The sequence below is a fragment of the Pogona vitticeps genome, chromosome 2 (genome assembly GCF_051106095.1).
Source record: "Pogona vitticeps strain Pit_001003342236 chromosome 2, PviZW2.1, whole genome shotgun sequence".
Classification (NCBI taxonomy): Eukaryota; Metazoa; Chordata; class Lepidosauria; order Squamata; family Agamidae; genus Pogona; species Pogona vitticeps.
The window spans coordinates 242,704,362-242,720,632 of record NC_135784.1 but is presented as its reverse complement, the minus strand read 5'-3'; the positions used below and the strand labels follow the sequence as shown (position 1 = coordinate 242,720,632).

General features: G+C 41.0%; 1 long non-coding RNA gene across 1 annotated transcript; it reads right to left on the bottom strand.

Annotated features, from left to right (window-relative positions):
• Positions 1 to 285: 285 nt before the first annotated feature.
• Positions 286 to 10,947, bottom strand: LOC144586969 (uncharacterized). Its single transcript, XR_013542077.1, has 2 exons — positions 9,990 to 10,947; positions 286 to 450 (listed from the first exon to the last, which is right to left on the bottom strand). It is a non-coding gene; the product is annotated as an uncharacterized LOC144586969 (long non-coding RNA).
• Between the last annotated feature and the right edge of the window lie 5,324 nt (positions 10,948 to 16,271).

Genomic DNA, 16,271 nt, shown 5'->3' with positions numbered 1-16,271 from the left:
TCTTTAATTATTTCATGACATATTATAGACTACATTTTCAAAAGTAACATCTTACTGCAGTTTTTAAGGCAACTTTACTTTAAAAGCTGCATCTTCAAATGGAATGGAATATTATGGATTCATCTGAGCAGGATTTTCTGTGCGGGTTGCCTAACTAATATCTGGTCCGCACAGGTAAAAGAGTGTGCATAGCTTGCAATATTCAGAAAGCATTTTCACCCCCATGGAAGTTAAAATGACCCAAGAAGGGGAAATTATTCTTCAGGAAGATAGCAAATAAGCTTGGAAAATGTTACTTTCAACATCCACAGGGGACATCCTACCTGGGAATTCTGTGGAAAAAAAAGAGAAATTTAAATAAAAAACAAAAACCCTAACTTATCCATAGTCTGTAAGGGACTCATTTGGATCTCCCAGTCTCTTGGAAGAAGAGGAGGCGACAGTAAGTGTCTGCACATTAAAAGAAGAATAAATTGCAATTATACAAAGGAAGAGACAAAGAACTACATTGGTGCCCTATAGTTCTATGTGTGCACTACAGCACTGCCTGTCTCCACAGGGATATAATGAAGAGCAGTGGACTTTGGCTTTCCATTGGAACATTCAAGGCATGCCTTCACTTATGCTAACCAGTATATCTGTAAATTCATGCAAACATCCCAAAATGCTAATGCATCTCCTCTGATCATTTCCCAAAGGAAACCAAATCTTGTTTCAGTACAACACCTCTGTCTCGTCCCTCAGCACAGTTTGGCAATGCCATTGGTAGAAGAGGGATGCTGGGGGATAAGTCCAAACAGGCCACTATTCCAAGGTCTGGTCCCCAGACAACAAAGCAGCGTGTAATCAGCATTCCAGGTCTAACAGCCCACCACCACTTCACTGGCAAGAACAATCATCATATATTCCACACTTATATTAGAATTTTGGTTCAGCATGATAATAGAGTATTCTGTAGCCTCAAACTGTAACTATCCCCACAACCTAGTTTTTTTGGAAGGTGTTGCCCTTAAGGAGAGACTCATTAACAACAGACTTTTAGAAACATTAAAAAAGAAAAGAAAAAGAAAGGGAAATGAAATGGCCCTTGGAAAACTAGGACTTATTCTGGTTTTTTTAAAAAAGCAAACAAGAGCAGAGAGTGCCTGTAAGTCCAGCCCAACGTAATTAACATTACATGAGCAACAAGTGCAACAGGTTCCCATGCACACTGTTTGGCTTCCCTCCACCCTGAGGATTCAAGTTTAACTCTTTACTTTGTTCTAAAGGAACAAGGAAAAGAAAGAATAATGTGGCCCTGACCCCTTTTTTTGCCCCCTTCCATGCAAATGACCCTTTTAATAGGCAGAGGAGCAGTGACAGGAGGAGGACACCAGTCATTTCTTCGAGCTACGCTCTGAACAGACAGTTACCTAGGCTGTGGCCTGTTTTTTAAGCATTACCTATTGTTGGTGAGGGGTGTATTCTGAGAAATGGCAGTAGATTCTGCCTAGAAGATCATCCCATTACTCAGCAACAGGCCTGCAGAAGTCCATATGCACACACCCAGGCACAGTATGTTTTGGAGGATGGGCATTATGAGCTGTTGAATGACATTCAACTCTAATGTGGACGTTTAAAAGTGGGCTGCAAGTATACAGCATTTTGGGCCAGGGTATCTTTTTGGGTGTGGTTTTGGGGCCATCTCAAGTTGATAAAGTTACTGTTTAAGCCTCTGACAATTAAACAGATTTGTGCGTGATGCCCCTGCCCCACTGGCATAGTAGCAAAAAGCAATTCAACTAGGAATGACACACGTAATAAGAGTGATGCCATACAATTGAATTTTGGTCGGGAACAAAGATTTACTGGCAGATGAATTTTCATAATTACAGCCTGCATGGAATTGAAATATTCAAATTGTAGTTAGCATCCACACGGGAAAGGAAATGGAATAATATATAAGATAAGCAAATATCTACTTCCACTCGCTTCCTTTTGGTTGTATAAAATACTAGAAGGTATAATGTAAGATAGGGACGTGGTGGCGCTGTGGGCTAAACCGCAGAAGCCTGTGCTGCAGGGTCAGAAGACCAAGCAGTCGTAAGATCGAATCCACGCGACGGAGTGAGCGCCCGTTGCTTGTCCCATCTCCCGCCAACCTAGCGGTTCGAAAGCATGCAAATGCGAGTAGATAAATAGGGACCACCTCGGTGGGAAGGTAACAGCGTTCCGTGTCTAAGTCGCACTGGCCATGTGACCACGGAAGATTGTCTTCGGACAAAACGCTGGCTCTGTGGCTTGGAAACGGGGATGAGCACCGCCCCCTAGAGTCGAACACGACTGGACAAAAATTGTCAAGGGGAACCTTTATAATGTAAGATGGCTTACAACAGTGGTTCTTAACCTTTGTTACTTGGATGTTTTTGAACTGCAACTCCCAGAAACCCCAGCCAGCACAGTTGGTGGTGAAGGCTTCTGGGAGTTGCAGTCCAAAACTCCTGAGTAACCCAAGGTTAAGAACCAGTGGCTTACAAGATGAGTTTTTTAGACTGTTTTAAAATTAAGAATCCAGTCGGTGTTGGCATAAATGTGGAGTAACTAGCTGTGGGTAATTGCAACTATTTATTTATTTATTTATTTATTTATTTATTTATTTATTTATTTATTTATTTGTTTGTTTATTTGTTTATTTGTTTATTTGTTTATTTGTTTATTTGTTTATTTGTTCAATTTATATGTCACCCATTTGGTATATTCTACCACTCTGGGCGGCTTACAGAATATCAAAATAATTAAAGAACATAAAAACATACAACAATAACAAATAGTGCAGGAATAAATAAATAATAAATAGCAAAGCAAAACAAATCAGTAGTTGACAGGAGGGAAGGCCTGGATGTACATCCATTTTTTCAGCTGGCATTTGAAAGGACCCAGCGTAGGGGCCTCGCGAATCTCCGGAGGAAGGTTGTTCCAAAGGCGAGGAGCCACCGCCGAGAAGGCTCGGCTTTGAGTCTTTTCCCTCCGGGCCTCCCTCGGCATCAGGCTCCTCACCCTCACCTCCTGACTCGTGCGGGTGATCTGAGTAGATTTTGGTGGGAGCAGGCATTCCACCAAGTATTGAGGTCCTCAACCTTTTAGGGCCTTATAGGTAAGCATTAAAACTTTGAATTCAATGCGGAAACGAATGGGCAGCCAGTGCAGCTTGGCCAGAACAAGAGAAATATGTTGGTGTTTTCTCACTCCAGTAAGGAGTCTGGCCGCTGCATTCTGCACCACTTGAAGTTTCCGCATCAGCCTCAAAGGCAGCCCCATGTAAAGCATGTTACAGTGGTCTAATCTTGAGATTACAAGCGCATGTACCAAGGTAGTGAGTGCCCCCATGTCAAGGTAGGGTCGCAGCCAGGCAATCTGCCAAAGGTGGAAAAAGGCGGTGTGAACTACCGATGCCACCTGGGTTTCCATGGTGAGTGTTGGGTCCAGGTGTACCCCCAGGCTGCGAACCCCACTCTTAGCAGCCAGGGTCACCCCCCCCAAATGTGAGAGTCACCCAGGCCACCAACCAACTAATTGACAAAGTTCCAAGGCATGTCTCAGTCATGTGCCTCGTCATAAAATCTGATTGCACAATCCATGTGTCCCAACACCTTGTCAATTGGATGCAGTCAACCACAGCAAATTGCAAACCTTACACCAACACTGACATGATTCTGGCCAATACAGAAGTAAGTACATTTTTTTATTGCTGAAGCTTTACTGCACTGAATGGCATACTAATGGCATACTAAGTCCAGTCCTTTCTGACCATCCCACATATGGCTGCAAATGAAAGACAGCTGATCCTTTAACCAGTAGACACGTTGTTATTTTTTCCTTTTCATCTTCATTAATCAGTCGTTTCATTTTGTGTTTCATTCAAAGAGTCAAATTTGCAGGCACTGTTAGGATGTTCAACTCAACCTCCAGCAAAAGGCTGGGCATTCTTTGCAATGTACAAAAGCCTTTAGGGGAGGGTGTGTGCAAATCATCCCAGCTTTGTCTTGCACAGAGGCTGCAGGGTTGTTGGTTTGCTCCAAATAACATTGGCTGGAATCATGTTCCTTTTCACAGAGTGTAACAGCTCCTTGGGTGGAGCACTGAGCCTAAGCCTTGCCATTCTCTGGTTTACAGTTATGCAAACTGGAGATGATGGCTTTAAACTAGGCTTTCTACTTGCATGAGCAGAGGCCAGGGAGGAACCATGCATGGAACCGACTGTTCCCATAGCACAGTCCCTGGCAATAAGATCCCCTGACCATTATTTTTCAAACATATTCCATTGATGAGTCAAGCCAGTTTTCCCCCCTTAGCTTTCCCCATCACCACCACATCTGTGGGCTGTGCAGTTAAGCTTATTTGGGAGCAACAGGAATGGGATCTCTCCAATCTCAGTAGCTGGCTAGGGGCAGATAAGCCAGTTTTCTGAGGCTAGTCTAAGTACATTTATATTTTCAGGTACAGCTTTTTATACCGTATGCTAGAGAAGTGTAGAGGAAGCAGGCAATGGGGGTATTTACACACCCATCTTTGGAGTTACTAACATTGGCAGAGGCCTTGAGAAATCCTGTAAACTCTGCTGCTGCTATAGCTATTGTTTAGAGGCCCCCATAATATGAAACCTTTAAGGATAGTTTACTTAGCTTGTGTGGAAATTTCACCATGACCACAGGGCACATTACAATGAGATTATCCATAGCAGTGTGGCACTCTACCATGTCCAGAAGTGGCCTGTGGGCTTGTTTCAGATCCTTACATATGTAATAAATTACCTGGATTTCTCTATGTTCAAATCATACTGGTTTATTACCTATGAGACTTTGCAGTTATGAGAACAGATAAGCTTATGAAGACCTAGGACATACAAGAAACATGAATACCATGTTACATAGAGGTTAAAGGAGTATCAGGCGAGGCAGATTCAAATTCAGTTGTTGACGGTAGGCCAACCACGTCCTCTCTGTCCAGCTGCCCAAAATAGAGCAGAGAAGAACTGTGAACAAGATATTGAGCTCTTTAAAGGTAAGGCAGAAAATCAATGTACTTATAGTTATATAATTCTCTCTCTTCCCCCCCCCAGTAATGTCTAATATAAGATTATGTATAAGGTGATATTGCACAGAGTTGTTTTCCCACCCTCTCTGAAATCTCCGGCTTCTTGTGACATAAGTAGAGGGGCACTTAGGCACTAAGAACAGAGATTTGCACATACATGCATATACTAAACATTTATATATGTTAAATTATTCATAAGATGCACATGTGGAAATGATTACTTTAAATGAAAATACAATACAATAGAAATACAATGCCATGCCATAATGGCAAAGATTGTGACAGCATAACCTGTAGGCATGGGATTTTCAGAATGCATGGGCTTCAGTCCCAGAAGTCTGCAGGAATCACCCAACAGATTTCAGCGGTATTCTAATCAAGCAAAGTCCTGACAGGTGTTTTTATATTATTACAGCTAATAAACTGAGACTCCCAGTAGGCTTTGAGAATACACTCCAGTAACCATTCTCAGCCTATGGAAAAGACAAGGGAAATGGGTGGATGGGGCTAAACTCTGGGGACACTACAAGGGATTTTGGGTCTGGTAGTTAGCCAGACTTTCTATGCAGATCCTAATGGACAGAGACTGCCACACCCATAATCCCTTGCAACTCCTACATAATTTAGCCTTGCCTATCCATTTCCCTTATCTTCTCCAAAGGACAAAAATAGCTGCCAGAGTCTCAGTTCATTAGCTATGAGACCCTGAAAACACCTGTCAAGACTGATTGCTTGATTGGCTGGGGGAGTTCCTGCAGACTTCTGGCAGATATAGTTCATAAATTCTAAACAAACAAACAAACCCATGGCTATTAACTGGTGTACCCACTTAGTTGACTGTGTAAATACAAACTCTTGAGGTGCAAGATCCTTTCTTCTCCTCATTATGATTTTTTTAAAAATCATCAAACCAGATGATACAGGTTCTCTGGTAGAGGACCTTCAAGCAAAAGTTTGTCCTCTCATGGCTATTTTGAGCAATGATCTGTTTTATTTTGTTCAGTGTGAAGCTTAGAGCTTTACTTTCCATAGGTAACTTGATTTGTTACTCATTACTTTGGACTAACCAGAGATCATTGCAGTTAGTTACTGATATGGTATCTTCTAAAGTAACATATTGCTATTCCTTGCTGCAGACACATTACTGCTCTTGTTACTGCAGCACCAAGCATGAAAATGATGAATGGCTGCCTCAAGTGCCACTGGTGTTGAGTGCACAACATAATGCAGGGGAAAGTACATTGCAAAGTGATTTGCTTTGCGTTTTCTTTCCAGATACCTTGAAATAAAGCCCCGCCCCACCCTTCACACCATACAGTTGGGCATGAGATGGCATCTGTAGGCCAAGACATCTAGAGCCAGGTTGGATGATATTGCATAGGCTATTATTCTTATAGCCATTAATTTAGTGGGCAAACTGGACTGTTACAGAACTCCATCGCCCTCCTGGTACTTGCCTGAGCATATTTTGCAGGATACGAGTCAAGAATTAAAAATCACATTCACATTGGGTTGAATGTCAGGTTGGCAGGAAAATTACAGGAGGTCCTCCTAAATGATACTTCCATCTTCAGATACGATGTACCTCTGAATACCATACACTTTGAACAACCAATGAGCTTATGGATCATCCTGATGTTTTACTAAACCACTGCCTGATAACTATACTTTATGTTTTTACTGGCTGCACTGATTCCACAATTACTTCTAAAATATAACCCAGGCAACCACGGGTATGTTTTGTTTTCTGCCCAATAATAATCGTACTAAAATACCTATCTATAGAAACCCTGCCCTCACCCTTACTATTCAAAGAGGTACTGAGTGACACAGAGTTTGAGACATTCTCATTACATTGAAAAAGTAGTGAATTACTGCCATGGTTGTTACCAGTCCTAAAGGAACCCCTTTCTGGCTTGTTACTACAAAAAAGGAATGTGTGTTACTTCCAAGTTCTAGTTCAGTGTCAGTTATATAAAAAGGGAAATAAGGTGCTATTTTAAATGGCTTACTTTCATACTAATACAACATGTAATTTTCAAAGGGAACTTGCATACTGTACAAACTTTGAACTAAAAGCAGTTGATGTATCATTTGTTTATTCATTTGTTTGTTTTCTTAGATTCAAAAGATTAAGCAAAGAAATTGCTTAAACAGAATTGTATCAGAAGTGCTCCTTGCTGGGCCAGCAGTTTGACCTGTATTTGTTCTTGCTCAAGATCTTAGCCCAGTGAAAAAGGTATCATATATTTCCAACCATGAGAACAGAAGACAGAAATGTAATAACCACTAATGAAGATCAGTGTTATTGTACACAATTTTGGCTTATGTGTCTTTTCATAAAGGATATCCAACAAATACCAGCCTAATATCTAAAGAAGGTCTTGCTGAGCAATGTAGCTAGAGTGACCATTTACCTTAGCTGCTCCCAGAAATGTGTAGGGGTTTGCATCAAATTGTGTGTGCTGATTTATATGTACAGATGCTAACTCAGAAAATGATATTGAAAATTGAAATAGAATTACAATCTGTTCCACCAGAGTAAGGAAGACTAACCAAGTGACCTGTGTGCTTGCATTGCTGTCCTGGTGGTAAATGTGGTCAGCTTCAAAGTTCCAGATCTCCTTTCTTTTCCTTTCTTTTCCTGAGTCAGACTGGACAACCCTCCAGAGAAATGCCCTCTGGCAGTCAAATATAGGACTGTCCTTTATAGATAGATAGATAGATAGATAGATAGATAGATAGATAGATAGATAGATAGATAGATAGATAGATAGATAGATAGATAGATAGATAGATAGATAGGTAGGTAGGTAGGTAGGTAGGTAGGTAGGTAGGTAGGTAGGTAGGTAGGTAGGTAGGTAGGTAGGTAGGTAGGTAGGTAGGTAGGTAGGTAGGTAGGTAGGTAGGTAGGTAGGTAGGTAGAAAGAAAGAAAGAAAGAAAGAAAGAAAGAAAGAAAGAAAGAAAGAAAGAAAGAAAGAAAGAAAAGGGCATACAGCCACCCAGCCTCTAGCTCACCTCAGAGCTTGTGTGATAAATGATTTGTGAAATAGTTGAGCCTCGATGTGAATTTTATATTAAAACAAGCATTATCACAAAAAAGCATGCATTCTAAATTATGTATAGAACCAAATGTATAAGAATAAAGGAGACAGGGCGACTGCAATAACTACTGTGGCATCTTCTCAGCGTTGTAGGGAAGCTGCTTGCCCGTGTTGTGCTGAAGAGGCTCCAGGTGCTTGCAAACAAAGTCTATCCAGAATCACAGTGTGGATTTTGAGCTAATAGATCCACCACTGACATGATATTCTCCCTCAGACAGTTGCAGGAGAAATGTAGGGAACAACAACAGCCACGCTTTGTGGCCTTCATAGATCTTACAAAGGCCTTTGATTTGGTTAGCAGGGACGGCCACCTTGACTCCTTAACATCATCAGGTCTTTTCATGAGGAAATGAAGGGCACTGTAGTTTTTGATGGCTCAACATCAGATCCCTTTGACATCTGAAGTGGAGTGAAACAGGGCTGTGTCCTCGCGCTGAGCCTGTTTGGGATATTTTTTGCTGTCATGCTGAAGCATGCCTTTGGAACTGCAACAGAAGGTGTCTATCTCCAGACTAGATCAGATGGAAAGTTCTTTAATCTCTCTAGATTGAGAGCGAAGACCAAAGTCCAGCTGAAATGCATATGGGACTTCCTCTTCACCGATGATGCAGCTGTAGTCACCCATTCTGCTGAAGACCTCCAACCACTCATGAATCGTTTTAGTAAGGCCTGCCAGGACTTTGGATTGACAATCAGCCTGAAGAAAACACAAATCATGGGCCAGGGCATGGACTCACCTCCCTCTGTTACCATCTCTACACAAGAATTGGAGGTTGTTCATGACTTTGTGTACCTTGGCTCAATGATCTCTGACACACTCTCTCTAGATGTCAAGCTGGATAAATGTATTGGCAAAGCAGCTACCATGTTCTCTAGACTCACAAAGAGACTATGGCTCAATAAGAAGCTGACAACATATACCAAGATCCAGTCTATAGAGCCTGTGTCCTGAGTACACTCCTGTACTGCAGTGAGTCCTGGATCCTTTGTGCACGGCAGGAGAGGAAGCTGAACACCTTCCAGGTGTGTTGCCTCTGACACATTTTTGGTATCACCTGGCAGGACAAAGTTCCAAATAGAGTAGTCCTAGAACGAGCTAGAATTTTTAGCATGTATACATTATTGAAACAACAACGTCTACGTTGGCTTGGGCATGTTGTGAGAATGGCTGATGGTCAGATTCCAAAAGATCTCCTGTATGGGGAATTAGTGCAGGGAAAGTGTCCCAGAGGAAGACCACAGCTGCGATACAAGGATATCTGCAAGCGGGATCTGAAGGCCTTAGGAATGGACCTCAACAGATGGGAAACCTGGACATCTGAGCATTCAACCTGGAAGCAGTCGGCGCAGCAATTGGCCTCTCCCAATTTGAAGAGACACTTGTTCAGCAGGCTGAGGCAAAGAGGCAGTCCCAAAACCAGCAAAACCAGGGAGATGGACAGGCGACAGATTGTATTCAGAGCACAGTACCATAGTCTTTCGAGACTGAAGGATGCCTTCTACTATAGAACCAAATGCAATGGCTAAGTCATCAGAGCAAAGCAACTTGATGTTGCTTATATACACCTTGTAGCTGGCCAGATGACACAGGAAGTGTGTAGGTCAAGTCTTTGTTAATTAGCAAGTTTTGTCAGAGCCTAAAAATATTTTAGGGAGGGTTACTACTCAGTATTGTGGGGATACCCAGTGTGGTGTAGTGGAGAGAATGACGGACTAAGACTCTCAGGAACAGGGTCTGAATCCCTACTTGGCCATGGAAATTCACTGGGGATGGGGAACTGGTAATGCCATTCCTTAAATATCTCACTTACCTTGAAAGCTTTATTAAGGCCGCTATAAGTTGGTTCCAACTTGACAGTACAGAACAACAACAAATTATGATCTCCAACATTTTTTTTTTCCTAAGTGGAGGTAGTGAATCTCTTATTCTTACTCTTTCCATTGCTGGGACGTGGGTGCACTGCAAAGCAAACAACAAACCATTTGCTCCCGTTTTTCCCTGCCTGTTCTCACTGCCTGTTCTGACTGCTGAAGGAAGGCTGATGAAGAATGTGACCCCCATGCTGCAAATAAAAATGCAGGGAGTGCAAGCACATTTGAAACATATTTGCTGGTAAATGCTTATGCAAATGTTTGAGGCTGCTCATTTCTTTGGCTGTACACAGCTAGTTCTATTTTTGCTCATTATTTGGGTGTTTCTGGCCTTGAGTGGCAGTGAATAATCCTTTAACAGTCTTAAACATGCATTATACATTCAAATGAATGTTAGAGAATGCCAAGGGCAGCCTTTTGATTTTGTTTTCCACGCACTCTGCTTTATAGTTTTTATTATCCATAGTTCTCAGGAAGATTAACAGTTCTTTACTTGGAGCTCGATAAAAAATATTTTTTTCTGGATTACATCTTCCAGAATCCCCCAGTGTATAGCATGATCTGTGCGCCTCTGTACAATGTATTAGTCCAAAACAGAGCCTGGTAAAATCATTTTTGGACTAGAGATCCACAAAGCCCCTAGGTACTAGGGCACCTGACTAAAAAAAGGAACTGCAATCTAAAGAACAGTTTTCTCAAGCTCTGCTGTACTTCCATGCATGACTTATCTTGACAACAACCTGGCAAAATAGATGAAACAGGGTGACAATCAATTTATGTTCTTAGAAGGGACTTCCAAGAGGCTAACTTCCCTGCTTCCTTCTTCCTGCAACAGTCTTTAGTAATAATTATGTGCTGTCAGTTCAATTCAGATGTATGGCGACCCTTCTCAGAGTTTCCCCAGTATAGAGTATTTGGAAGCGGTTTATCATTCCCTTCTTCTGGGAGCACCCTGGGATTTTGCAGCTTGCCCAAGGCCACACAAGCTGGCTTTTCCTCTGGAGGCACAGTAGGGAATCCAACTCCCAACCTCTGGTTCCAAAGCCAGATACCTAACTTATAGAGCTATCCAGCCAAGTCCAGAAGGCAGTGGTGTCCAACCTTGGCCCTCCAGATGTTCTTAGACTACAGCTCCCAGAAGCCTTCACCACCACCTCTGCTGGCCAGGATTTCTGGAAGTTGAAGTCCAAGAACATCTGGAAGGCCAAGGTTGGACACCACTGCTTTAGAGCCTCCCTGAAATGGTACATGGTAAAACAACAGTTCTGAATGGAGTGAGCTAGAGGAAAGGGAATTGTAAGGCTGTCCAAAGCGGGCAGGAAAATTAGCTTCCTGGAGTTCCTTTCTTCCATCAGAAGTGTGCTTCTGCTGTGGACCAGGGATGGTGGGACATTGTCAATGAATTACACATGTGAGACCAGACATTAAATGTGTTTCATGGTTAAGACTGACCTGGCCTGTATGTAGGCCAGACAGCAAGAATAAAAACATTTCACAAAACATATTTCCCCACTAAAAATTCAAATATACTAATGTTAAGTTTTTTTCAACAATAGTGTCTCTTGCCTTCAGTTTGTGAGGAAAGTGCTGCATAATATAATTGACTCCAACCTCCCCCTCCTCTTGACCAGTCAGCCTGTTAAGGGATATTCTAAAGATTTCTTGTTCCTTGAGGCAAAGAATAGCATCACATCTTCTGCCATTCCCTACACACATGATGACTGGACCATCAGTTAAATCTTTCTTGAGCGCTAACAATGAGACAGCATCCTCCATGACACCTGAAGGCATAGGGTAGCTTAGAGCAGTGGTTTCCAACCTTGGGTCCCCAGATGTTCTAGGACCAAAACTCCCACAAATCATGTCTATGCTGGCCAAGATTTCTAGGAGTTGTAGTCCAGGAACATCTAGAGACCCAAAGTTGGGAACCACTGATTTAGAAGGTGCACAACAGATTACATGCCAAGCCATTCTCTCCTTCAACACCTTGCTGCTGCCCTCCATCATCTGCTGCCTAAGGTAAGTGTCTCAGTTGATCTCATTGTAGGGCCTACCTTGTGGCATTTGGCATGGCTAAATCCTTTGGGTTTATGTCAAAGGATCTATGAAGCCTTTCATTCCAGTGTTACTATGGGATGCATTTTCCTGACATTGTCCAGGGAAATCTGAACACAACATGTGCCACAGATACTTCCCCATTGTCCATGTTTCGAAATGTTCAACACCGCACACTTGTGCTCAGTCAACTCTTCCTATGGAAAATCTGCAGCAGATCCAGCAAAGCAAATGCACATTCCATCGAAAATTTAAAACATGTAAACAGACTGACAGAAATCATCAGAGGGATGTGAGAAACTTGTAAATTAACAACAAATGCTGGGGGGAAATGGCCAGCAAAAATGAAATGATGCTTTTCGCAAGCATGGAGAAGTTCTAATCCACAGCTTCAAAAACATATGGTGCACTGAACATTAGATGGGTACAAACCCAAGGGATCCTTTGCAGTTGATGGCGGAAATATAAATGAATGCAATTTGTTGTGCTGTGTCTGCCCTTCTTTATATATTTACTTTTCAAAATTTAGATTTTTCTGCCATTCATCATGGGGTTCACTTTAATTTTCAAACTGGAATGAGAACTGGAACTGGAAAATTTACACCTACCAATATGGTATGTAATCTGTACCTTTAAGGTCTGGCAGACCCGTGTCTCCAATATTATAGGAGATAATATTTGGTTTGAAAGTGTTCTCTATTTGAAGGTTTGTTAAAGATCGAGGGGGGGGGCTAGAAACTCTATGTTCCCCATATATCACTGCTTCCCCGCTTTATATACCCAAATATTCTTGGACTACAACTCCTAGAAATCCTGGCCAGCACAGCCCATGGTGAGGCCTTCTGGCAGTTTTAGTCCAAGAACATCTGAGGACCCAAGTTTGGGGACCATTGCCAATGCTATATATTCAGATAGTCTTCCTGATGTGTAGCATCTCCAGAGCATCAGAGAAGGGAATTTTTGTTGGCAGGGGGCGGTTGGACTATACCTTCCAGAATCCCAGATTCCCTGTGGTCAATGTAACTATTCCAAGCTCTGAACTTCTTCAAACAAGGCACAATACAGGAAGAATATCACACAGGATATTATACTGTCTCTTAAATTCACAGTTATACATCACCATGTCACACTGTTACATTGTGGATCAGGAAAATGATGTTGGATGGGAAGTTCTTAGCTCTCTCATCCAGTTAAGCCCCTCTTTCATGACTAATATCAATGTTTATTTATTTATTTATTTATTTATTTATTTATTTATTTATTTATTTATTTATTTATTTATTTATTTATTTGCAATATTTTTTAGCCGCACCATTGCCAGTGGCAATGTTAATAGATCACTATGCGAGACCATAATTACAGATCTCCAAAATCATGTCCAGTAACTGTGCCACAAAGAAAAATTTACAGGAGTGCTTCTTGACAGATGGGGATTCAGCAAGGATCCAATATGGGGTCTTCTGCTGATGGAACTGTTTCCTATTGGATGTAGTACTTATCCACTGGGCATGGTGAAGAGATCCGAAGGTGGACAGAGGCCTCATCCAAATCCCCCTGTGAACTCATGATGGGGCAGAAAAGGGCACCAGAAGAAAAGTATAATGAATAGAAACAAAGTTACTCTACTGATAATAACAAGTAATATTTTCTACCTACTTTCAAAAGTTAGTTTTAAAGGACAGTTTGACAAGAAGTCTTTAGGTTTCTGCCATTCTTTTACCCAATCTTAATAGAAGGGTTGCCCTGTCTTGTCTTCTGTAATTACATAAGTAGTTTCATGGTGCAGTATCAGAAATGACCAGGACAGAGCATTTGCCTGTGTTTCTCTACTATGCTGGTATCACAATTCAAGGACACACCAAATCACTCTCCCAGATGAGGAAATGACAAAAAATAATCAGCATTTGTTAATCTTGAAACAGTAAATAATGCATCAAGTTCCTTTTAAAAAGTTGCATTCTACAGCCTTTCCCCCCAGTTGCATAAGGAGCAAACACTTGTTTTTGTGATCTTTCACCACACAACTGATAGTGCTGCTGGTGGTGCAACTAATTTTATTATGACTTATGCAGCCAGTCGTGCTACTTGCAGTGCTCCTGAGAATGGTGTGGAGCTCCTTCCACATAATCTATTCTGCAAGTCCAACATTCCTTGCGATACGAGAATAACACTGTTGGATACTGCCTGTTGTTTCTAGTGCTATTGACTGTCTATAGATGCAGAGCTGTAACAACACAAGAAGGACAATTTGATACAGAGCGCAACCAACTGGTAGAATACATCATTGGATCTGAATATATGTTTAGTGGCACAGATACTTCAAAATGTTTTCTTAATGTCATTGCTTTAACGTTTTGCTCCTGCAGCTGTGCTGTATCCAGCATCCTTCTTGGCATCCATCTGCCCTTGGAACTGGCCATCCAGCTGTGCCACAGCAAGGAGTTACTAGTATATTCTTGGTCTCTCCAGTTTAGTTTGGTCTCTCCAGTGGAGTTATGCTCCTGATTCTGTGTCCCTGTATATCTGCAGGCAATGCTTAGCAATGGCATTCGGCTACTTGTGTTAATATTGAGCTAATTCCTATCGTTTTCCATTTCAGTTTCTTCTTTTATTAGTCCAAGAATTCCAAGGATCTACTAAGGACCCACCTATTACATTAGCTATAAAATAATGAAAATATTCTAGTACTAAAAAAATTGGTGAGTGGAAAATGATAAATAAGCCCAGATATGTAACAATTTGCTTTTGCTGCCACATCTTACATATAAAATAAGGAATAGTTAATTTTTTAAAATATTTTTATTTTATTAACTATAACAAAAACAAATCATATACATAGAACATATAAACTCAAATACAATAACAGTGTTCCCCACCACCATATATGGGACCTCTTGCCATATTCTTCTTTTTCTTCCTTCTTTTTCTTCTATTGTCCTCTTCTCCAGAACTGCATAGATTCTTGATTTGGAGCTTTCCCTTTCCCCCTTATTAACACATATGCCAAAAATTTGCCCCATATTACATAAAAATTGTTCTTTTTCAACTCTCCTTTCTTCATCTTTAAATTACAAGTTAATTTATCATTTAATGCTGTATTCCATATTTCGTTATACCATTCTTCAATTTGTAATTCAGTCTTTAATTTCCATTGCCTAGCGATAATCAATCTAGCTGCTGTTATTCAATTAGTTATGAATTCTTTAGTCATTTTATCATAATCCACGTTCTCATATATCGATAACAGAGCAATCTCAGCCTTACATTCTATATCTTTATCACACATACAACTTATTTCTTTGAGAATTTGTTTTCAAAATCTTTGTACCTTTTCACATTCCCACCACATATGAAAGTATGTACCAACTTCTTTCTCACATTTCCAACAGACATTCGGATGACTGGTGTTAATTTTGTTCAATTTTACCGGTGTTAAATACCATCTTAAACTAAGTTAATTTTATTTGGAATGGATTTTGACCCTCAATAAAATGTTGAGGTGGTTTGTTTCCCCTTGACTCTTCTTTGAGTCTTATCTTATTTTAAGGAACAGCTAGAAATACTGTAGGCTATCCTATTAGCTGAGGAACAAGCCTATTAGCTGAGGGACAAGACTGAAGATGGCGGCTCTAGGCTTTTCCTGTGTTTCAACTGAAAAATAATTGCCCAGATATTAATGGAGGAGTAGTTTGGCTGAGAGAACACCAACATCTTTTTTCTCTCAAAGGGACAGTGATTTCTTCAAGAGCAGAGCAAAATGTAAACATTTATTTTGAGGGTCATTAATATTTCTAATATCTGATTCATCTTTATCCCTGTCCTGTTTCTTCTTCATCATCCATAAGTTGTATTTCTGGCACTAGTGAACCAACTGATGCCTTCTCAGAATTACAACAGCTGACCTTCTCAAAGGTATGAAGTCATAAACGGAACAACTTTCAATAAAATGTTTTAACTAAACTGAACCATTCTCCTATTGCAGCAGTCCCCAACATTAGGTAACCCTGGTGTCCTTGGACTGCAATTCCCAGAAACTCCAGCTAACACAGTTGGTATTGAAGGCTTCTGGGAACTGCAGTCCAGTAACACCAGGGTTACCCAAGGTTTAGAACCACTGTCCTATGGAATCAGTCTGATGTTTCCTAGATATCTAAATACTGTACATT